This window comes from Mauremys reevesii, linkage group 1, assembly GCF_016161935.1.
Source record: "Mauremys reevesii isolate NIE-2019 linkage group 1, ASM1616193v1, whole genome shotgun sequence".
In the NCBI taxonomy this organism is placed as follows: domain Eukaryota; kingdom Metazoa; phylum Chordata; order Testudines; family Geoemydidae; genus Mauremys; species Mauremys reevesii.
In genome coordinates this window covers 176,015,018-176,040,344 of record NC_052623.1, presented here as the reverse complement: position 1 = coordinate 176,040,344, position 25,327 = coordinate 176,015,018, and the positions used below count along the sequence as shown (strand labels likewise).

At 43.0% G+C, this 25,327-nt stretch overlaps 1 protein-coding gene across 1 annotated transcript in view; it reads left to right on the top strand.

The window, feature by feature from the left end:
* Positions 1-25,327, top strand: part of NCAM2 (neural cell adhesion molecule 2) — a 536,258-nt gene that overhangs the window by 269,416 nt on the left and 241,515 nt on the right. The gene's annotated exons all lie outside the window — the stretch shown is intronic.

Below are 25,327 nucleotides of genomic sequence, written 5' to 3'. Positions count from 1 at the left end.
AGAAAAGGCACTTTTCTGGCCCCCAAGCATTTTTTCTTCTGGGTTTCCAAGGTCTCCTGAAAAATAATGAAGAAATTGGTGGGGATGAGCAGGAATGGAGGAGTTTTTTCTTCCCCTACTGTTCCTGCCATTTTGTGGTCAACAATAAATTGCTATCCTTCAGGAGAAAGGGGGAAGCAGAGGAGCAGCTGTGTGTCATAAAAGTGTGTCAATAGCTCACAGGTGGTGCAGCTTATGCATTATCCCTTGCTCATACTTATGCCTACAATTACAATTTAAGCCTAAATCATACAATTACTAACATTTTATTGTTTGTTTGTGCTCAGAAATCATTAAAATACTTTAAAATATAACCCAACAATTCTAGCATGTGGTATCCTTTCCATCGGCCTCGCCCTCAATGCTTGTAACTATGGACAGATTTTGAAGTATGGTTTTGGCACCACTACAAGTATTCTTATAGTGTTCATCAATATGTGATTATCTGAATTGTTTTGAGGTTCTAACTTATATTGGTGATCATTGATTGTAATGTATGAAACAAGTTGTTTTTGGAATGATGCTGATTTGGAAATAGTGCTTAATCCTGTTTCGGTATTGGCAGGCATAAAAATGGGAGGTAGAGACTGTTTTGACTTTTTTTTCCCCTTAAGTCTCCCTTATAATTCTTTCCTGTTTTATTCGGTCATATTTTGATTCATGTGAATATATTATGATTGGTAACCAATTTATAATTAATTATGAATATCATTTATATTGATCATTATAGAGATTGAGCCAAATTCAGCTCTTGATTAAGGTGCTTACTTTTATTGACTTTGATGGAGGTTTGCTTGTTCGTTTTAGTCAGCGTTGAATTTGTCCCAGGGTCTAATTCACTGGGATCTGTCATTCTTAAACTTAATTCCATTTAACTTTGGAGAGAAAGCACCAAGCTGAGTCCATATAATATACTCCAGCTATTAAACTTAATTGTAAAACATAAATGAAAACACTTTTTTCATCAAATTAGTCCTACATCAAAAGATATTTCCGATATCTTCTTTCTATATTTTACTCTAAAATAAAACTTTTAAAGCTCATTTGGAAACTAAAGAAGTTCAGAGAATGTCTTCAGGGTATGAAATCTCCTTGTAGTTTGGTATGCTATAGATAACTCGTTTCCAACTTTTTTTTTTTGCCTTGAAGTGGACTCCTAGCTGTTTCAGATATTTATTGTAGATAATTGTCTAGCTTTGAAGCCTACTATGCTCTTAAATCTAATTCATTTTTGCTTATCCACACTTAAATGGCTGAATTATTTTTTCAGCAAAATTGTATATGGTGGGGTTATGCGGTGCCTGAACATTTGAATTGATTGAACATGTTTCAGTGTGCCTTAGGCTGCTGGAAATAATATGATTATAAACTGATATTGAACCTGGGCCAATGGAATTCTTTCCATTTACTGTAACTGGCACTGAATCAGGCCCATAGTTTACATTTTGAATCTATTTTCCTTGAATGCCAAGGGATTGTAAACTGTGAAGTCTCCTAAAGCTCTGTAGTGGGCCCAGTTTTATTTTGCATGAATATGTTTTCTTTGGGTGATATCATCCATAAGTCTATACTCAGTATTCCACAGGTTATAGTCAGTCTTTCAACTTACCTCATAACCCTTCCTGAAGTTCTGCAAGTTATTTGAAATCCTTAGAAAAGTAAACAGAAAGAGTTTGGGCTTGTTCTTGTCACCTGCTTACAATACATTTTGATGACAGTAAATTAGATCCTGATCCTGCACGTTTTTCTGCCTGGGTAGACCGCTCACTTCAATAAGGCTTTTGCATGGACATGGAACAACTTGTGGGACCAGGGCCTTAATCATTGCCTCCATCATGTGACATTTTTTGGTATATGCTTCTTTTGAATAACATAAATTTTTAAGATTCTATTCCTTTCCCCTGCTCTTGAGACTTGTATGTTTTTCCAGTGTAGTTTTCAGCTGACTATTCGTTTATTTCCTCTGCTTAAATGTGTTATCATCCTGTGCTATCTGGTGGTTACTCCACATTGTCTGCAGTGTTTGCAAAGTCAATTTTTAACATTAAATCTAAGATTAAGATTTCCCATCATATTTCTCCACAATGAATAAATTCAATGAGATCCTACTAGCAGTTTATTTTATTTTAACCCTGAGATGCTTTCTATTTATATATCTTATAGTGTTTATAATTCCAACTAAAATGCCTTAAATAGAATTAAGAATCTACATTTAGTTTAAGTAGCTGCCTTGAAAGGGTCCTTTCTGTAGCTAGGAATGGATGAAGTTCTCTACAATTTATTACACTCCATCTGTTGAAAATCTTTGTCATCCCACATGGGCTTTCCCATATCAATTAAGCTGGTTAAATCAAAACTCATATCAGACCTCTCTGACCTGGCTTTTCTTCTTGCTTTGTAAGTTGCTTTCAGCTGCTTTGACTGAAGGATGCTACAGTAGATAAGATTGAAATATTGGTTGAATATGTTTTTTTAACAAGTGCCTAAATTTAGGCTTCTAAATCCATATTTAGGCATTTAAATCTGTGGCCAGGTTATCAGCAGTGTTATGAAGTGCTGAGCTTCCAGCTGCAACCATTAAGTTAATGGATGTGGCTGGATGCTCAGCCTCTCTGAAAATCAGGTGATGTATAGAAATGCCTAAATAGAACCTAGGTTTAGGAATCTTTTTTTTTAAAAAAGGTCTTGCCACTAAAAATAGTTTTAGTGAGTTACTCTTTATATTGAACTATAACATTTTCCCTGCCTGATATATATTTGTACAATTGAGAATGGGCCTCTCACATCAACCTTTTCACACCTGAGCCATCTGTAATGTCCCATGGAGCAAAATGAACTTTCTGTGACTTCTAACTCTTTCATCAGGGAAAACTAGCTTATTTTAACAGATGTAGAAGTTGTAGATGCTATGACACAAAAACTCCCATGTTTACCTCCAAATCATGCACTCTTTATTCCACAAGGCACCAGGCATAATGAACTAATAATCTTTACTGATAAAGTAAAAATTACTCTTAGGAACTTCATATCAGGACTCTGTTTCTTGCTGATAAATCCAAAGCAAATGCCCTTAATGACCCTTAATGATAAAATGATGAAGTGGAAATTTATCCTGTACTCTTTAATTAATCCTGAAACTTGATGTCAAGCAATTAAAAATGTAGCAAACATCTCTCAGTACTTTAACACTCTAGAGAAGCAACTCATACCGATCCAGTAGTCCTGCCAATATGCAGTTAAAAACTAACCAACCTCAATAGAGTTTAAATTTGTTTATTCATACTGCACTTGCAGTTTATGGAACTTGTAGATATTTGCACAAAGCAAATTGCAAGCAGATGATCAAGCCACTTACACACTTGTATAGATGACATAAATTATCATTAGCCCAACTCAGACTTCATTCACTGGGTACAATACTGGGGAATATGGTGCTGCATCACTCCATGGGACATTAGACTTGTGAAAGAACTTTTTTTAAACTTTGAAAAATTCAGATAATTGTTATAAAATGCTATATGCATATGACAGAAGTATAAGAGAGAAGATTCTGAAAATATCATTAATTAGTTAACAGAATGCTAAGTAAAAAAAAAATTGAGAAAACCACACTCCAACTTAATATGAAATGTGGTCTGAATTTCTTACAGGATAGCTAAGTTGAACAGGCCATCAATTCTGCTTGCATTATGTAGCAAGAAAGCTAAACCCATCCAGCTCTCGAAGAAAAAGGCCCCATGGAGTCTTTCAAACACCTTTTCGATGTCCAGTGGAATAACTTATTTCCAGTGAAGCCCCTCTGAAAGTGCTGAATGAAATGTCATAGTGTTGGCAAGATGAGGGTGGTTTTTCAACTGATTTTTAAAAATATTTAATTATTAGGAGTGAAATTGGATAATAGAAAAAGCAATTAGCTGGGCCTTTATCTAACAGGAAGAGAACCAATTACTTGTTTTTAACTCACAGATTTTTTGGGTCAACCGCGGCACCTTACCTCATGTTGATTAGACCTTTACTCAACAAAATTTTGACTAATGATGATGCAAGGTGTCTATCTACTTAGGATGGGTAAAATAGGCACAATCAGGATTTTAGTGATTCCTCATTTTATGAAGTATCAGAGGGGTAGCCGTGTTAGTCCGAAGAAGTGGGTATTCACCCACGAAAGCTCATGCTGCAAAACGTCTGTTAGTCTATAAGGTGCCACAGGATTCTTTGCTGCCTCATTTTATGAAGTATTGACACAAATTTTAGCTTTTGGATTAATTTCTACTGTGGGCCTTTTTCCTGGGCCTTTGTTCATTCATTCCTTTAATAATTTTTTTATTTATATAGTGCCAAAATTGTGTTAGGTGCTTTAAAAACATGAAGGAAGACAGATTCCTGCCCCAAAGAGATTGCAATTATGGAAGATAAAATGGAGGTGTGGTGATATGCAGCAAAATACTTCTTTACTGATTTGTTTATTGTTCTGTTTTTTGTTTGGTATTCTATAATAATGATGGCATTAGTCTCCCTTTGTGACTATTATATTAATAGCTGTGCGATGAAGCTGAGATATTGCCAGCCAGCATGGCAGGGTTAAGAAGAGCCTTTGGGCGCATCTCACTCTGCTCCATTATATCTGTAGCCAATGCCAGGCCTGGAGGTGGGAGGAAAAAAAGAGAGCTGGGCCCACTTCAGGCTTGACTGGTAAGGAGGTAAGAGCTAGCTACCGCCCTACCTGAAAGGAAGGATTACTAGTCTGCTGACCAAGGCAGCCACCAGGAAGCATTTTCAGTCTCCCAGCCAAGGAAGAGTATGGAGGAGACCTCAGAGCAGTGGTGGGCAACCTGCAGCCTGCGGGCCACATGTGGCCCATCAGGGTAATCCTCTTGCGGGCCACCAGACAGTTTGTTTACATTTACACAGCCACCTGCAGCTCCCATTGGCCAGGAATGGCAAACTGCGGCCACCGGGAGATGCGGGTGGCCGTGCAAATGTAAACAAACTGTCTGGCAGCCCACCAGTGGATTACCTTATGGGCCAAGTTGCCCACCACTGCCTCAGAGCCTCCGGTAACTGGGTGACTGCAGCCCAGAGAAATAGGCACATTTGACTTCACCAAACTCATGGCTGACCCACCTGAAGAAGCCTATAATCACAGCAGGGTGCTGCCCAAGATCCTCAAGAGGGCACCACAGGAGACAAGCCATCCCAGCAAATGGGACCATAATGACCATGCCCCAAATGGAAGGGAGTCTGGTAGGAAATAGCCCAGGACAGTGGATTTAGACTCCCTGCTCTGAGTGCCTCCTGTTCAGGGATCAACTTATACTGGGCCCTGGGTAAGTTGACCCAGTGAAGTGGGAGGGTCTGGGTCCCCCTACCCCCACTGCCTGAAAAACCGAGGTACCTTGACCAGAGAAACAAGGGGACAGAAGTCAGGCATGCCAACCACTAGGCCACCTGGCCTTCCAAGCAGCCTGTTACAAGCTGATAGTTCTATAATCTTCTCCAAAGTGGGGAAATGCTGGGGGCTTGCTGATGGCATTATAGAAGGAAGCCTACAGCCTTGGCTAACTTATCTTTGAACTAAATAAGTTACTTCCTGTTTTTCTCTAAAGCTCACTTAGCATCTTGCATCCATAAGGCCTTTCTTTAATTCAGCTTTATTTTGGACTGGAGCTTTTAAAATAGAATTCTTCAGCATACATATATGTGCTTCCTAGCCGCTTGATCTGATACAGAAACTGCTCTGTTCATATCTTCTCTTTTTCTCCAACCTATAGCCTTGATAGATCATTTGTATAACATCTTTGTAATTCTATCTCTGCTGAATTAATCCTAGAAATGAGTCAATGGTTCAGATAAAAATAAGAACCAACTAGAAGATTTGCCCTAAATTCAAAGTTATTTGGAAACATCTAATGTACAAAAAGCTGAGTTAACATTTAACAATTCCTTTCTATTTCCCAGTTTAACCCAGGATGCAGAATGAAAATAAAATATCCCCAAAAAACAACAAAAGCTATCAACCACAGATTCTTTTTATGTTCCTAACTATACTAAAACCAGGAAGCAATAGAAATCTCAGGAAGGGCCTGATTTTTTACAACAATCACTAAATTATTTTTTTATAGTTTAAGCATCTGAATTTTGTTTACTTAACTTAAACTCAGAGTACTTAAAGATTCTTCCATTGCTACATGGAGTATCACAGGCTTGAAAAAGGATTGAAAAAGCCAGGGACAATAAGAAGAAAGAAACTTAAAATAGCAATGAAAGGGATGAAGCTTGATACTTATATTAAAATGTGATCATTAACTTCTTCATGTTCCATCATAAGTCCTATTGGGATGAAAAGTTGGGATGTAATAGTTTTCTAAAAGCAAAAACATACCATTTATATAAGCCCTAGTTAATATTTAAGACCAAATTGAGATCAGTGGACTTATGCCATCAGGGAATTTGACCTATGTGCATGCTTAAAGGGGACATTCTTCCTTTTGACTGATATCTCATAGTCACTGTAATAGTGTGTGGCTGTCCCTCCCCAATTTCGGAGGGAGGCCACACTTACTTGCTCTTGGGTCCCTCTCGAGGCAAGGTTTATTGGGGGATTAGCAGTCTAATGCCCTGGCCCTTTAGGCAGGAAGAAGCAGCAAGTAGTCCAGGTCTCTGGCCTCTGCCAGGCAGAGCATCAAACAGTCTATTGAGCTCAGGCCCTCAGGCAGGGCAGAGCAACAACATGTCTGTGAGCTCAGGCCTTCAGGCAGGGTGGAGTACCAAACCGTCTAGGTGCTCAGAGCAGTCCGACATAATAGTTCTGGCAGACAGCAGACAGACTCAGGCCTGATGGAATGAAACTTTCTTTCAGGTTGTGGAGTGGCCTTAGGGGTGAATGGCCAATGTATCCGTGTAGTTATAGATTCACCAACCTTGCCCCTTCATCAATCTACCCCCACCATTCCCAACAAAACCCTCTGAAAGGATCCCCTGATAATATGGTCTCTGATGGGCAAACTCCCCAAATCCTGCCCCCTCTCTTGCCTGGTGGAGCTGCACTACTTCTGCTGGCCTACTTATGTGGGTCTGGAGTATTGAAGTATTCTTAATTGAGATCCTGCAATCGGACCATATCACGACTCAAGATAGAGAAGAGTTAGGATTCTGTTGTACTGAATAGAACAGAAGTTCTTTATTCAGGCCACTGAACTCAGAGACCTGCTCTTTAGCAAACAAACTAATTAAAAACACAGCCTTTGCTACCAATTAATATAGCTAGGGTCTCCCATCAGTCCTGGCCTGGATCTTGTAGTCATGGAAGGGACGGGACTACTGAATAGTTATTTGGTTGTACAGATGAGCTTAACCTCTACCCGTACTTAACAGAACACACAGACCCACTGTCAGTCTTCAAACTCGTCCTTGGGTGCGACTGTATAATTAAAACCAAAACAAAATCCTTCAATAACTTAATGTAAACTTCATCTCAAGCTTCCTTCCGGAGTTTGACTAGGGAATGCCCTTCAGGTCTTCCTCTTCCTTAGTTTCCTCTTGTATCAGTGTCACCCTGGAGGTTTCTGAAACCAGTTAAGCAGGTAGCTCCACATCAGAAGCCTGCTACCCCATTACAAATCTTCATCACTACTGACAGCATTGTACAGGAGAGAGATTGTATATCCCATCCAGTTTCCTCTCAAATTCTACTTTATTCACTGCTGTACAATGACAACTCCCTATGGCTGAGTGGGTATTTTGACTTCGTTCACTATTTCCCCACAGCAGTTGATGTTATGGTAGCAGTGTTTTTCACAGCGTGTTCTCCTGAAAGTGATGTGCCCAGGAATGCACTGTAAATGTTCATTGGCTTGCACTGTAATATCCTTGGAAACATGGGAAGAAGCAGTATTTTCTCAGAACCAGCAAATAGCAAATGCTTGAATTCTGGTTTCTCTGTAACATGGTTATAAACATACCCTCTGCTGGCTTGAGTCTGTGGAACAGCTTAACTGACCTGATGGGCAAAGCATTCACTCATGCATCCAGAGACCTTGAAACCAGTCTTGATATGAACTGTTGCCTGTAATTTAATTTATTAGTTGTTGATGTACAGCAATATCTTTAAAATATGCATGTTGCTGAATATTGGCATCATCAGGTTGCCTAATACCTTACATGTCTAAGTGGTTTCCACTGAAATAAATTTGGATGAAATGTAAAACTTTTTGTGCTGTGCAGTCTCTTCACAATATTTTAATTTTAATTAAATGCCACACTCCAAATAAGTGATGAGCGAGCTTTGCTTAGCCTTATAATGGACTCTCTGCTTGACTACCTCATAAGCACAGATTGCTAGACTAATCACTTAGACAATATTTTCCTGTTCTAATTTACATAAAGGAATATTTTTTCTATTCCTATTTACATAAAGCAATGCCAGTAAAGGGCAATGTTGGCTAGGCTGTAAAAATGGGGCAGATGGTCTGATATTTTCCTATTTTGTAAATATTAAAGTACCATATGTAGAAACTGTGATTTCATTTTGATTTCAGGGATGTAGCTACTGTATCTCTATAGAGTTTATTATTGGGTTTATGCTTAGAATTATAAATGTGATTGAGCATTTTTGCTAAAGCTCTTAAGATAGAGACAAGATAGGACTATTTCAAAAGTATATTTCATTCTTGGAGGAAAAGCGTCCCCTATTTTTGCCTTGACCTTTCATAGCACTGTGTTATTTTCATAACCTATCTAGAACATATTACTTAATATTTTGAATTTGCATAGTTCCATCAGGGTATGCTGTGTAACTAAACTCTCCAAACAGTGTTATTGAGATGGTAAGATATTTAATTCCTGAAGAAAATCAGCAAGACTGGAAGAATACCACACCATTAAATGTATATGAGGTTTGAGTGGTGGTCTCAAACTCTTTTCCTTTGCTCCACAATGCGTCTGTCAGATCACATAGCTTCTTAATTGTCCATTTCAGGGGGCCTGCCTCATCTCCATGGACTGCAGGGATGAAGGGTAAAATTAGATCACAGTTCTAGGACTGACAGTTGTGTCAGACCAAGAATCTGCTATTGGTAATGAAGCAGAAGATGTGCCTGTATTTGTGTCCTGCTCCTGGTTCCATGAGCATCAGAACCATCTGCAAACCAGAACATTATTCTTTGGCTTAATAGGCATGATATGGAACTTTGTCACTGGCTGAGCAGGTAAGCCTCATGGTCGTACAGGACCACTCCTGAGGAGCTCAACCAGTCTGGGTGAGAACATCTACACAGCCATTGCCTGATCCCACTCAGCAGAAAATGAGTAACTGTTCAGGCCTTGCACAATTCGCATTTCCTCTAGCTGCACAAAAGAGTGGTCAATGGAAGCAGCTGCATCCTGAGAACTTTGGAAAATATCGTCACTTCATTGAGGTGCCTCATTAGGAAATGAACTCTTTTGCAAATCTGTCTGTAAAGGTATGTCCACACCACAGCCGACTGGGTGCCCCCTAGCCCAGGAAAACAAGCATGATCAAGCTAACACTCTAGAAATAGCAGCGTGGATATTGTGGCACAAGCGGCGGCGTGGTCTAGATACCTGAATGCAAGCCTGTCCAATATCCTGAGTCTATACTTGGCCAGCTAGCCCATCCTGCTACAACCTCCACATGCCTATTTTTAGTGCACTAGCTTGAGCAGAATTAGAGCATATCTGTTTACCAAGGCTGAGAGGCATGTTCCCAGCTGCAGTGTAGACATATGAAAAAGGTAGCATTGGTGACTCTTTGTTGGAATAAATGTATTCAAATGTTTTCTTCGGTTTCTTCCACATGTAATACTTGCTTCTTAGTCTCAGAAGATAAATGTTTCTAGTGAAATGGTTTATTTATGATCTTTTCAGTGGGCATTTTTAACAATTTACTTCATTTTATTTCATGCCAGAGAAACTTAGTTTCATTTGTACTGTGTTCAGCACAATAGATAAGAGACAAACCTCTTTTCCTTGTTACTAACTATGAGCTGGACTGTATGGGTCTTCTGGCATATGAACCTGTATGTCTATGATTCCTCTGGACAAACCTTCTGATGTGCAGAAAGTGGGGAATTAAGCACATTTATTCCCATTTTGGCAAATTAGATTTGTTCCAATCCAATTTTCATTTTATCATATTGAAAATTTATTATACTGAATATCACTTACTGGGCTTGTGTATGTGGTGGGTGGGCAGGAGGAGGGGGGCATTCGTTTGCTGTAACTTGAGTTAGTTTTCTATGAAAAGCCCTGTGTGTACAAAACACAATTCATTGAAGTGCACCAACTCCACATTTTTATTAAGGACTGTGGAATCCTCTTTCAAAGTGTACTAAGTTTGATGCAAATTGAGTTAGTTCAGTCCATTGTTTGTGTGCATGCAAAGCTGCCATAACACTAGTTTGGCAGCCCTCCAGCTGCTATCTCACACTGCTTTGTGAGTGTCCCCTACTGACCAGTCTGTTTACCTGCGTGCCCGCCACTTCTCTAATGTCAAGTTGACTGGATGTCCCCTCTCTCATTTCAAAACTGGCATGGAGCCAGAATTTGCCCATTTGCTCCTTGATTCAACTGTATCAGTGTTGCTACACTATTATTCCAGAAGCCTTTACACCATGTCTCGAGCAGCCAATTGGAGTCACGCTGAGACTCTAGATCTCTCCGTCTGGGGTGAAGTGTCAGTGCAGCAAGCTCTCGAGGCCAGTCACTGGAATAAATATGTATCGATGAAACCTCAGCATGTAAGTGTCTATCCTCACAATTTCTTCTATACTATACAGTTGTACTAACTTCCGTTCTGGCTGCTGCAAGCCTGCAGTTATTTTTGGCAGTTGTGAACTAGGAGCCTTTTGAAGTCTCCACCCCCATCTTCCTCCCTCCCTCAGCCACACTCTCTGTTAGCTCCTCCCTGTACACGTTTTCAAAACGGTGGCTGCTCCCGCCTGGCAATCTGCTTCTCTCTCATTCTAAAGCTCTGACTGTCAGCCATTTACAAGTCAATGCCATGGAGAGCACACACACATCTATCTATTTTCCTTTTCCTCTCCCCAGCCCAGCAAATGTTCCCCCTCAAACCCATTCACTTACTCAAAATGGCAGATGGCAGCATGGTGCCACTGCAATCTGTAACCCACCTCCCTTCCCACAGCATATTCAACTAGTGAAAACACACAGTTTATTGATTTAATGGTTCCAGGAAAAGGAGTTTGGTTAGTATAATCAATTTACATGACATAGACAAGAGCATTGCATGCCCGTAAAGGTACTAAGGCTGCTGCTCTTTGCTGAAGTATATATGCCCAGTAACAAGCATTCATATGGGAACAGAAGTTTACCTTAGGGATATCATAGCTGTATAGCTCTTAATGGGTTTTCACACACCTACATAGAGAGAGACTGGGAACTGGCTTCAATCAATCCGTGGAGAATCCAGTCTGTTTTTCTCTGCACCTTCAGCATGTCTGCAGGGGAGATAAGCAGAATTTAAGACAGATAAGTTGTTTTCATTTGGTGAGGACATCCTGTGGGATAACAGAATAGTCATTGCCTCCAGTATACCTTGCAATTCTCTTCCTCTCCTACAGCTCTTCTGTGGGGCGGGGGGACCATTCTGGTGAATTGTTTCACTGCATATCTCACTGGTCTGCCTTAGCCGTTTTGAAAAGGGTTATTATTTGCATCCTCGTCAACTGCCTCGATATAATGTCATCGAGAATCAGGGCAGCATAAAGGGGATGTTGAGGGGATTATTATCCTCCTTGTTCCCCAGCTGTCCCCTGCTAATCCCTTTGGCCCCACATAAGCACTTCCAAGGCACAGCAAAACAGCAAAGCCAAACTGGGACTATAATTCCCAGCTTCCCCACACCCAGCTTCCAAGGCACAACTGCCGACCCAAACAGTATATATTGCCAACCCCAAAATCCTATTCTAGCTCCCTCCTCCACACCCTATCTCTGAGGCCTGGTCTACACTAGGACTTTAATTCGAATTTAGCAGCGTTAATTCGAACTAACCGCTCAACCGTCCACACCAGGAAGCCATTTAATTTGAACTAGAGGGCTCTTTAGTTCGAATTTGGTACTCCACCCCGGCAGGTGGAGTAACGCTAAATTCGACATGGCTAGCTCGAATTAGGCTAGGTGTGGATGCAAATCGAACTTTGTAGCTCCGGGAGCTATCCCACAGTGCACCACTCTGTTGACGCTCTGGACAGCAGTCCGAGCTTGGATTCTATGACCAGCCACACAGGAAATGACCCGGGAAAATTTGAATCCATTTTCCTGTCTGGGCACTTTGAAACTGACGTCCTGGCTGGACATCGGGGTGAGCTCCGCAGCACCTGCAACGATGCAGAACTCTCCAGCAGAGGAGTTCATGTTATCTGTGAATAGAAAGAGGGACCCATCATAGACTGACTGGGAACTCTTGGATCTGATTGGTGTGTGGGGCGAGGAGTCTGTGCTTTCGGAGCTGCGCTCCAAAACAGGGAATGCGAAGACCTACGAGAAGGTCTCCAAAGCCATGAGAGACAGAGGATACAGGCAGGATGCAACGCAGCGCCGCGTGAAAATCAAGGACCCCAGACAAGGCTACCAAAAAATCAAACCGGCAAACGGACGCTACGGAGCCTGCCACCACTGCCCCACCAGTGACCGTGGACTCTGACGATGGGACAGTGTCGACGGCCAGTTCCTCGGTGATGTTCGCGGACGGGGAAGATGAGGAAGGGTTTGTGGAGGACGAGGCAGGCGAGAGCGCTTACAACGCTGGTTTCCCCGACAGCCAGGATCTATTCATCACCGTCATGGAGATCCCCCAACAACCCTCCCCGGCCATTAACCAGGACCCTGAATCAGGGGAAGGAGCAGTCGGTAAGTGCTTTAACCATGTTAACTTTTATACTTAATATAACAGGAATCTTAACTGTGTGAAAAGGAGGGCTCTCTAGATATGGGGATAGAACAGAAATCATCCTTGGAGATCTCCACGAAGCTCTCCTTGTGTTAATCGAAAAGCATCAGCAGGAGGTTCCTGGGGAGAGCTGCCTTATTGGGTGCTCCGTGGTAGCACAGTTTTCCGCGCAAGGCTTTCATGAGGTACTCAGGGAGCACTGCCTCCCCGAGCACGGCTGCATCGGGCCCTGGTTCGTGCTAGCTTTCACGCAGCATGCGCTCTCTATCTCCTTCAGTGACCCTCCTCAGGGTGATCTCGCTCGGAGACTCCTGCATCTAATTAGGGTAATTACTGTAATTTTACGCCTGGTCCAAAGTATTTTTAAAAAATCTACGGACAGACGGCAATTCTGGGAAAACGGGCTTGAAATGATTGTCTGCCATTGCTTTCCCGGAGGAAGGAATGACTGGCGACATTTACCCAGAATCCACCGCGAAAATGATTTGTGCCCCAGCAGGCACAGGGGTCTCAACCCAGAATTCACAGAGACAGCCTAGACTCAATTAATTGTTCGCCAAAATGTATCTTTGCAAGGAATTCACTCCCTGTTTCCCATCTCACAGCTTCCACTGTCTCCAGACCTGCCACAGCATCCCCCTCGCAGAGGCTGGCAAAGATTAGGCGGCGAAAGAAAAAGACAAGGGACAAGATGTTCGAGGAACGTATGGGCTGCTACCTAGCAGAGGCGGACCAGCAGAGCCAGTGGAGGGAGACCGTCTCTCTGTGCCAGCGCTCACACAGCGAACGGGAGGAGAAGTGGCGTGAGGAAGACAAGCAGGTGACTGAAACGCTGCTTGGACTAGCGAGGGAGCAAACGGACACGCTCAGGCGCCTTGTGGATGTTCTGCAGGACCGCAGGAGGACAGAGACACCCTGCAGTGTATCTGCAACCGCACTCCCCTGCCACAAAGTCCCATACCCCCCTCACCGAAAATAATCAGGAGGAGGGGCGGCTGGGGACGTGAATACTGTCACTGCACCACAGCACAGTGCTCAAGTACCCAAAAGCTCTCATACCCTACATTTGCCGAAGTCCTTCACTTCCAGACTCACAGTAGTCCCAATCCCAGTCCCATCCCCTACATGTCTACTTAATTAATAAAAATGCTTTGCTGTTAATTACTGTTTCCGTTATGTTTTTTCAAAGAAGACTGTGTTTGAATGGGGGGCGTGGGGAAGGGGGTGGTTAATTGCATAGGACAGTCACCTTTCCCAAGGTACAGACACGGGGGCAGGATCAGCAGCGGGTCACACACACGGTGCAGTCAGTAGGCACCCTGGTTGGTTTTTGGAGGTGGTTTCCAGGATCTGTGTGGGCGGGGGAGATGTGACTTTGCAGCGGGAGAGGGCGGTTACAGATCTTATACAGCGGTCCTTGTCCTGGACCGCTGAGTCACGCAGCTGAGGAATCTGTATCCATCCTCCTCCACCACAGGGTCACATATCCGCCCGCACACAGAATTCCATAAAGAGGGATGGCAGGCTCCGTTGAAAGAAGCATTCCGGCACTGCGGACCGCTCTAGGAGCAGGAGCCTGTCATTCCTTGAGTTTAGAGGCGGTCTTTACATCACCGCACACCCTACCCAGCACAGCCTGCGTCCCAGTTTCAACCCTTTCACGAAAAGTCATGAATAAAGAAACCTTTGTTAAGTAATAACGGGACATGTATTTTATTTTTACACGTGTGCTGGAAGTGGGGGTAACGGGGTGAACGGGGTATGTAACCGAAGAGGAGAGTCAACAGTAACTGGGTAAAGAAACAGGGGCAGGTTCAGCTTCTCTGTAAAGAAACTGAACAGTCACAGGTCACGCTGCTCGCTGGTATTTGAAGAGTTCCTTGTCGCTGTCCCAGGCGCCTGTATAGGGCTTCATGAGCAAGTGCATTAGCGGGCAGGCTGGGTCCCCGAGGATGACTATAGGCATCTGCACATCCACAACAGTTATTTCGTGGTCCGGGAAGAAACTACCTTCCTGCAGGCGTCTGAGCAGCCCACAGTTCCTGAAAACACACGCATCATGAACCTTGCCCGGCCACCCGACGTTGATGTTTGTAAAACGTCCCCTATGGTCCCCCAGTGCTTGCAGCACCATTGAAAAGTAGCCCAATTTCTCAGCAGCTGACTGTGGAAGAGGTGGACGAGAAAGTGCGAGGAGGAGAAAACGGCGATGATCGCAGCGGGCTCCATGCTTGCAGTGCTGTGGCGTCCGCGCTGTCACTGACCAGAAAAGTGCATGAACAGATTGCCCGCAGGCGCTTTCAAGGAGGGAGGGAGGGAGGTTGTGATTGACGGTTCAATGACGACACTTACCCAAAACCACCCTCGACACATTTCTCCCCCCAGCAGGCATTGGGGGCTCTACCCAGCATTCCAAGGGGCAGCGGGGACTGCGGGAACTGTGGGATAGCTTCCCACAGTGCACCGCTTCCAAAGTCGACACTGGTCCAGTGAATGTGGACTCAGAAATTCGAATTAGTGTATTTAGTATGGATACACAAATTCGACTTCATAAGGTCGAATCCACAAATTCGAACTAAGTTGATTTGAAATAGTCTTGTAGTGTAGACAAGGCCTGAGGTTCCTCCAGCACTGACAAAAATCTCAGGGAGGGAAAATCAGAAATGCATCTTAAAAAAATGCTATCATAGCCTCCCTGGAATATGAAAAATAACTGCTTGTTGTTGTTTTCTTTCCTACTCCCCCAGCCACAGTACCTGCAGCACCCAAACCCTCATGGACCAGGCCTGTATCAATGGCTGGCTAACCTGAGGGGGAAGGAATGGAGAATTCAGAATGCAGTGTTCACAGATCTCACTGCAGACTCCCTTCTCCCCCAAATTGAATACAAGGGAGAGGTGGAGGTTGTATTTGAGGCTGAAGAGCGGAAAAAGACAGACAGTTCTCCAGAGACAGTGTTGCCATGGCAAAGACACTGTAGAGAAAGACAGGAACATGCAGAGGCGACTCCGGAGGCAGTTCAGAAGTAGAATATTCTTCTGCAGAGCGTACAGCTAGTGGTCCCACAGACAATCCTGTGCCCTCAACTAGGACCCAGCCATGTTTTTCAGCTCCTGGACAATACAAGGTACTGGAAACACCAGCACATGTTCCCTGCTATAACTCCACAGCTGTGCTTCCAGAGGCCATTCCCCTCCCTGGCCCTAGCTCAGGGCAGTGAGAATAATTGCAACTGGAATCCCAACTCTTTCAAGCCATTTTGTTCCCCTGATAACTTTGCGATCTGACACTCAATTCTAGAAGGGCTAAGAACAAGACAAGGCAGAGTCTTAGATGTTTTCTTGCCTGTGAATTTGAGATTCACTTCCCCCATTGTTTTGTTCTGCCCTCCACTGTGCTGTGTCACTTCAAAGCTGTGTTTCTTTGTTGTTTGAATTAAATGTGTATTTCTGGTTGTTATATAATTGTTTATGAATGATTTTAACAGTTTTTTTTTAATTAGAAAATAAACATAAGTTTTGCATAAATCATAGTTTTTTAAAAAAGACAATGATATAAGCACAGGATAAAATAAGGATTGCCACAATGTGCCACTTCCAACATGCATAAGAGACAGTGTTGCCCAATACATCCCCCCCAACACCTCCAGGATAACAGTTGGATGTACAACTTTTTTGTTGCAGGGCTGTGATTGAAAGAATGAGCAATAGGCATTCCTGCCAGTATTGCCCTGGTTGTTTCTATTTTCTAGTGTATGCTTTGCTGGCAGCTCAAACCTTTGAAAAAGTTTCTGCATGTCAGACTCCCACACATTGTTAAGACTTTCTCTCTTACTCTCATTATACACTGCAAAATTCAACCTGCAGATATAAACTTGGGTGCAGCTTTCAGCCTATTCCATAAACGGTGCCACTTTCCTTTCAGACAGCAAATTGGACACCCCACTGTCATGTTGAATCTACTGAGGCAATAGTAAAACAGTTCCTTCCTCCTGCCCAAATGCCCTTTGAATAGCTTCAATAACCAGAGAAGCACAGGTTAAGCTAGGTCTCCTAGGATAACCAGGGCAATCTCCATATCATGAAAGTCCATAGTGATCCTGGAGGCAAATTTCTTTCTTCATTAAGACAAATTGAGATGTTTTGTGAAAGATCCTAGCACTGTGTACCTTTCTCGACCACCCTACATCTATGGAGCACCATGGAGAAATATCCCTTTCTATATATAAACACTGAACCCTGATTCTGGGAGGAGGCAAATTGTAGGCACCTGGGTCTCATTAGTTGCCCCAATGCAGTTTGTGAACCCCAGGCATTCAAAGACATCAATAATCTCCTGAGCATTAAGCTTTATAACCTACTGCAAAAGTACCTTATGCATGGCATCACACACCTGCGTGACAATGGCCCCAGCAGACCTGAGGATTAAGTGTCAGGACCCCAGTATTGAAACCAGGCCCACCACAGCTGGGGAAGAGCTCTGTTTACCTTGAAAGCTTGTCTCTCTCACCGATAGAAGTTGGTTCAATAAAAAGTATTACCTCACCCACCTTGTCTCTAATATCGTGGGACTGATTGTTCCTGCCTTGAGCAGGGGGTTGGACTAGATGACCTCCTGAGGCCCCTTCCAACCCTGATATTCTATGAGTCTATGATATGGCTACAACAACACTGCACGGAGTAATGGCCCCAACAGTCATTCTCCCTGGGCTGATTTAGTTGATTATAGGCTGCTAATGTTCAAGGGTGACCAACTTCCAGATGGCAATGACAACCCACTTCTCAACACACAGAGAGTGTGGCATGTTGGTACACCACCATTGTGGCTCTGGTGCTGCACTGCATGGAACTGATCCAGGAACAGCTTCTGTAGTAGCAGTTGTTTAGTGTCATCCTCCTTTCTCCATTGTTGCTGCTGCTGCTGGAAAAGCCACTGCTGCAGTCACAGCATCTGCTTGGTGCAATGAGTGAAGTCCAAAACCAAAGCCACACTGCTTCAAGAGCTCAGATAAAGCCCAAACAGCCTCTGAGTATTCACAGTTACTGGCATAATGCTACAGATCATTGCTGGGTCCATGCTGGCTGACAGCAATCCAGAAAAAAAAGGGAAATAGGGATAAGACAGCAGAATCATGAGATTTTTTGGCTTTGACCCCAAGTTCCAGAATTTCACTGGCTTCCACGTGGCTTCTCCTATGCATCCCATAATATGTAGTGAGAAAAATCCCAGAATACACATTGCTCAGCAGCGAAGCAACGGACTATGGGATACTCTCCCAGAATGTCATACACTTAGTGTGCTCCAAACCCCTGATGTGTGTACACAATGATGCAAATTGAAAGGGAGAACAATCATCCCATGTGCATGTTGTTAGCATTGCCTAAGTATAGATCACCAACTAGTGCATGTCAACTCAGTGCAAACTAAGTGCCCTGTGTAGACAAGTCCATTATTAGCATTGTCTCATATATTTAAGACCTCATCCAGTAGACAATATTTTACTATATGTCTACAGATGGCCACAGAGCCTGACTTTAAGGGAGGCCATCTGGTCATTATAGAGGTTATCTTATTGTTAACAAAAGGCAAGGGATCCGAGGTCAGGGAAGGGGAAGGACAACCAATGCAGTGCCATTTGCAACTGGAAGCTACACTCACCATTAGGAAACACATTCCCTTCATTCTGCAGACCAAAATGCTGGATTCTGGCTTTGCATAAACCTCCTCCCTTACCATTGTCCTACATTAAACAGAAGTTATTCAAGCTCTATACAAGAGTAATGTATGCATTTTGGTAGTGCATAAGAGCCAACCAAGAACTGGATCCCATTGTACTAGGCACTGTGCAAACACACAATAAAAGACAGTCCATACCATGAAGAGCTGATCGCTTAATGTATAACAGCAAGTGGTATGACATCATTCTGAGTGGCCTGTACTTGATAGTTTAATTTTATTTGGCTCTGATAAAACAACAACCAATAAAACCTGTTAGCCAAGGAAAAGGATGACAACTTTGAACAACAGCCTCTTTGGTGATCTCTGACTGATGATTGTTCTTCTGAGTAAGAACTTTTCCTTAACTGTGTAGGGTGTTGGCTGTTCCTGGAAACTACTCAACGGAGTACACCCAGTTTATTCTCAAGGCTCAGCTGCTCTATTCTGGAGAAGGAGGGGAAATAGAATATCTAATGAAGAATTATGTACTGCAACAACAGGGCATTTTCCACAATGAATTGCAATATAGTCATTCCAGCAATGAGCAAAGTAAGTGTTTAGTTTTTTTGGAGCAGCAGACATTGAGTTTCATTTTGAAAGGACACTTATAAAGTTTGCAGACGATACCAAGCTGGGAGGGTTGCAAGTGCTTTGGAGGATAGGATTAAAATTTAAAATTATCTGGACAAACTGGAGAGATGGTCTGAAGTAAATAGGATGAAATTGAATAAAGACAAATGCAGGGATCAGCAGATTTCGGCACATGGCCTGCCAGGGTAAGCCCCCAGCAGGCTGGGCCATTTGTTTACCTGCTGCGTCCGCAGGTTTGGAGGAGGGAGAAAAAATGTTCTTTTTAACCTCCAAGGATAGGACAAGAAGCAATGGTCTTACATTGCAGCAAGGGTGGTTTAGGTTGGACATTAGGAAAAACGCCCTAACTGTCAGAGAATTAATTGCCTAGGGAAGTTGTGGAATCTCCATCATTGGGGATTTTTAAGAGCAGGTTGGCCAAACACCTGTCAGAGGTGGTCTAGATAATACTTAGTCCTGCCTTGAGTGCAGCGGACTGGACTAGATGACCTGTCAGGGTCCCTTCCACTTCTATGATTCTGTGCAATGAAAATTAAAAGGGAACTCTAAAAGAATGATTTAACATTTTAACATTAAGATAACTAGTTCATCTCTTATTTACTGGGTCTTGTTTGTAGTCACATGTATAAACATATAGTGTCTTGATTTATTTTGTCAGATCAATAAGTCTCCTGGCCTCTTCAACAAACTGAGCTTAAGCTTGTGTTTGTACAACCTTTCTCACTGTCTGACTGTTTTTATGGAGGGTCAAACATTTATGGATTGTCAGATGCAATATTTAGACTAGCGTATAATTTAGCCTGAAATGGGCTGTGTGCTTGCTATTTTGGGGTTTGACCAGTTATGCTTTGAACATGTTGTTGTTATTTTAGTAATATTATTAATATAGTCTTCTGATATTGTGAGAGAGCTTTTGTGAAAAGATGGGGGAAACACTCTGTACCTGAAAGCAGCACTCTGGAGCCCCCATATTCACCCCGTCATATAATAACAATACATTTCATACAAAGCATGTCAAGTGAGATATCATGTAAAAGGTCATGATCTGCTGAAACCCATTGTTCTGTCCAAATATCTATATCATTAATGTTTATTAAGTTATGAGATTTTCCTGTATGATTGTTACTGAAATATTTTGTAATTTTGAGAGTCTCTACTGCTATATCATGATCCACTTCCAGGAAGGTGTTAAGTAACCATTAATCAGAAGGGGAGTTATAAGCAAGGGATTTACAATACTATAAGAGGGCTGCACAAGAATCACATAGTGGGAGATTGCTCAACCCTGTGACTCAGCAAAGTTCAACAGGACATGCTTGGGCTAGTGTTTTCCAGGCACATGCTCTGCGGATATAAAATAGGGGACAGTGGCATCATGTTTTTGGCCGTTCGCCTCCCCCCTCTATGCTGGAAGCAACAAGAATGTTGAGAAGACAAAGAATTGAACTGAGGAGACTGGTCCCAGCCTTAAAGGGGAAGCTTGTGTATTAAGAACCGCAACATCTAGTGGGGTGAGAAACTGCTTGATTCACATAGTGCCAAGTCAAATGAGGTTTAGAGATTTAGACTGTGCACTTATCTTTTATTTTCTTTGGTAACTATTTTTGACCTTTTGTGCCTAAGACTTATAATCACTTAAAATCTATCTTTCTGTACTTAAGAAATCTGTACCATATTTTACCTAAAACAGTGTGTTTTGCTTGAAGTGCTTGAGAAATCTCAGCTTAGTTTACAAAGGCTAGTGATCGTCCTCTCCACATGGAAGGAGGGATGGACTGAGTAATAAACATACACTGGTCTGGCTTCTGACCAGGGCATGGAATATTCCAGGGGTGCAAGGCTGGGGGTTGACAGATTTGCTGGTGCCTTTCTCTGTTTTATGAGTGGCTCAGGGAGCATTCATGCAATCTATATGGGTTTGGGGTTGCACATGCTCTTGTACTGAGTGATAACAGTTCCCAGAGGGGTTTTCTGCATGTCACTAACATAGCGTTGTGAGTGACAGCCCATGCTAGAGAGATATGAGGGAGCAGCATTACCCTAGTCCTAGGTTGCATCCCCGGGATCCCATCACAATGGGTTTGGCATCATGTGTGAAAATGGGCAGACTTGAACTCATTCTGATGCCCTCAACAAAGGGATTTCATAGTTGAGGATCCCTCACAGAGAATATCCCAAGTCCAGCACTCAAGCATTTCATTCTTGTTCAGAACAACTGAATTAATTAAAAGTAGGTAAGTAGATAATGACTTGTTATTCATTAAAAGTTTAAGATGGGTTTTAGAAGAACTTTTGATTTGTAAGTGTTTTAGGCCATTATTGCTGTTCTGCGAAGAGGACCACTTTCTCTTACATTACATGGATTATTAGTCTATAAATTCAAATGTGATCTGTGTCTTCGCTTACCCAAGCCGTTTATGTAGAGAGAGAACAGGTATTGCATAATTGTTTGGATTGTCTTTTATTGATGGTAATAGTTGCCATATGGAGCTATATTATATAAAAAATACTCTTTCAAATCTGTTTTTGGGCTTCTGCTTTCATTTTTTATCCTGTAGTTAACAGCAGTACAGTCAGTACTGTACAAGAAGTTTTTCAAAGTATTATAAAATGTAACATATTCATGGAAGAAAGAGGTTTTGTCATATAAAATAATTTTGATAGTAATTCTACCTACCCCAACTGTCTTCAGGGTGCATCTACACTGCAAACAAGAACCTTCAGCTTGTCTGTGCCAGCTGACTCAGACTTGCCAGACTCAAATTGAAGGGCAGTTTAATTATAGTGTAGGTGTTTGGGCTCGGGTTGGAGCCTGTGATCTAGGACCCTGCGCGTGGGGAAGGTCCCAGAGCTCGGACTTCAGCCCATGCCCAAATGTGTATGCCATAGTGTAACAACCCCATAACCCCAGACCTGCAAGCCTGAGTCAGTTGGCACAGGCCAGCCATGGGTGTTTAGTTCTAGTGTAGATATATTCTCCAACTCCCATGATAATGGTGGATCAAGGAGCTGACGAGGTGAAATCTTTAGTCTATTTGGCCATCTTTAGCATTCACTGGACACAATTGTACTGATCATGGTTTTAAAGAAGTTCAGTTACTTCCACACACCTGTGAGACAGATGAATCAATCATGTGTTTCAAGACTAAAAAAATGTTGAAAGGACACTAACTAATATTTTTAGAGCCCCAATCACCCTATAATTCTTTTGTTTATAATGCATCAGAACTTTCTAAATAAAATTTCATTCCCTAAAACTTTGGTTCATTTCTATCTAGCAGATATTTTCCTTTTTTCTGTTTCTAGTAGAACTTGAAATTAGTATGACTTTTTCTTTTAGTATTCCATTTTGGTGTGTGTGCATATGTAAGCCAAATTCTGTGTTCCAAATTGACTTATGCAGATGCACCTACTTACTCTAGGATTCAGTAAGGCCCTGTTTGTAATTGAATTGTAATTGAATTACATCTCTGGAAAAAAGGGTTTCTTAGTTCATGTGTGCTTTTGGTGCTGCATCTGCAATAAGCAGCGTGTAAAGTATCGGTATTGCTTAGGTTCTTCATACAGAGAGGCTATGTATTTGAGAGAGTTTTTTAGTGTGTGTGTGTGTGTGAGAGAGAGAGAGAGAGAGAGAGAGAGAGAGAAACTGAATACTTAGGATCTCCAGGGTATTCCCCATCAAGTTAACTTTGCTGAGATGTTATAGTTTGCATCTAAAACATGATCTCTAACTAAGGCCTGGTCTACACTAGGCGTTTAAATCGTTTTTAGGAGCGTAAAACCGATTTAACGCCAAAACCGTCCACACTAGGAGACACCTTATATCGATTTTAATGGCTCTTTAAACCGGTTTCTGTACTCCTCCCTAACGAGAGGAGTAACGCTAGTATCGGTATTAACATATCGGATTAGGGTTAGTGTGGACGCTGATCGACGGTATTGGCCTCTGGGAGCTATCCCACAGTGCACCAGTGACCGCTCTGGACCGCAATCTGAACTCGGATGCAGTGGTCAGGTAAACAGGAAAAGCCCCGCGAACTTTTGAATATTTCCTGTTTGCCCAGCGTGGAGCTCCGATCAGCACGGGTGGCGATGCAGTCCGAAATCAAAATAAAAAAAGAGCTCCCGCATGGACCATGCGGATGTGATCGCTGTAAGGGCAGGCAAATCCGTTCTATCAGCGCTCCGTTACAGAAGATGAAATTCAGAATCCTTTTTTAAAAATCTCCAGACAGACGCCATAGCAGGGACTCAGCGCACTGCAGCGTGACAAGCGTAACGGAAAGCCAAAGAATCAAATGGATGCTCATGGACTGGAGGACTGAAGCTATCCCACAGTTCCTGCAGCCTCCGAAAAGTATTTGCATTCTTGGCTGAGCTCCAAATGCTTCTAGGGTCAAACACAGTGTCCGCGGGTCAGGGCATAGCTTGGCAATCTACTCACCCACCCCCCACCCCCCCCAGAAGCGAAAGGTAAAACAATCCTCTGACTCTTTTACATGTCACCCTATCTTTACTGAATGCTGCAGATAGACGCGATAGTGCAGCACTCAACACCAACATCCTTGCTCCCCCCCCCCCGCCATGGGTGGCTGATGGTACAAAAAGATGGAAATCCATCCTCATCATCAGCCTCAGCTGATGGTACAAAAGGACTGGTAACCGTCCTCGTCATCAGCCTATTGGCCCTAATTTTTTCTGGTGGATGGATGGTGCAATATGGCTGGTAACCATCCTCATCATAGCAACAGGGGGCTGAGCTCCATCAGCCCCCACCCTTCATGTGTAAAGAAAAGATTCAGTTGCCCCTGGACTAGCAGTGGGATGCTGGGCTTCTCTCCTACACACTGCTTAATGTCCTGTCTGGACTATCATAGCAGCTGGAGGCTGCCTTCCACTCATTTCTCACTAATAACTCAGTGTGTCTTATTCCTGCATTCTTTATTAATTCATCACACAAGTGGGGGGACAATGCTACGGTAGCCAAGAAAGGCTGGGGGAAGAACGGAATCAACAGGTGGGGTTGTTACAGGAGCACCCCCTGTGAATAGCATACAGATCATAATTTCTGCAGGCTCTGACACAGAGCAGCTGTGCTCTCTGGTTCTATGATACGGTGGTTCTCTAGTACACTTGCCTATATTAGGCAGCACTGATTCTATTTTTAGATACCAAAAAGGAGGGATTGACTCAGGGAGTCATTCCCAATTTTTGCTTTTGTGCCCCTGGCTGATCGGCCAGGGGCACTTATGACAGCAGCAAATGGTACAAAACGATGGAAGGTGCAATATGGCTAGTAACCAATCTTGGCTTTTGCGCCCCTGGCTGATCGGCCAGGGGCACTAGCAGCAAATGGTACAAAAGGACTGGTAGCCATGATCATCCTCAGTTCCAATTTATGGAAGGGTTTGGATGGTGCAATATGGCTAGTAACCATCTCTGCTGTCATGCAAAAGCAAAAGCATGCTTCTGTGTAGCGCTGCTGAATCGCCTCTGTGAGCGGCATCTAGTACACATACGGTGAGAGTCACAAACGGCAAAACAAGCTCCATGATTGCCATGCTATGGCATCTGCCAGGGCAATCCAGGGGAAAAAGGCGCGAAATGCTTGTCTGCCGTTGCTTTCCCAGACGAAGGAGTGACTGACGACATTTACCCAGAACCACCCGCGACAATGATTTTTGCCCCATCAGGCACTGGGATCTCAACCCGGAAGTTCCAAGGGGCGGGGGAGGCTGCGGGAACTATGGGATAGCTAGGGAATAGCTACCCACAGTGCAACGCTCCAGAAATCGACGCTAGCCACGGACCATGGACGCACACCACCGATTTAATGTGCTTAGTATGGCCGCGCTCCACCCGATTTTATAAATTCTGTTTTACAAAACCGGTTTATGCAAATTCGGAATAATCCCGTAGTGTAGACGTACCCTTACTCTTAGATTTCTTTCCCTCCTCTGCTATAAATACTCTATTTTGGTGGGAGATACTATGTTTAGCTGGCACTCAAGCTTTTTTGTGCAGTTTGTACAGTATATATCATACTGTGT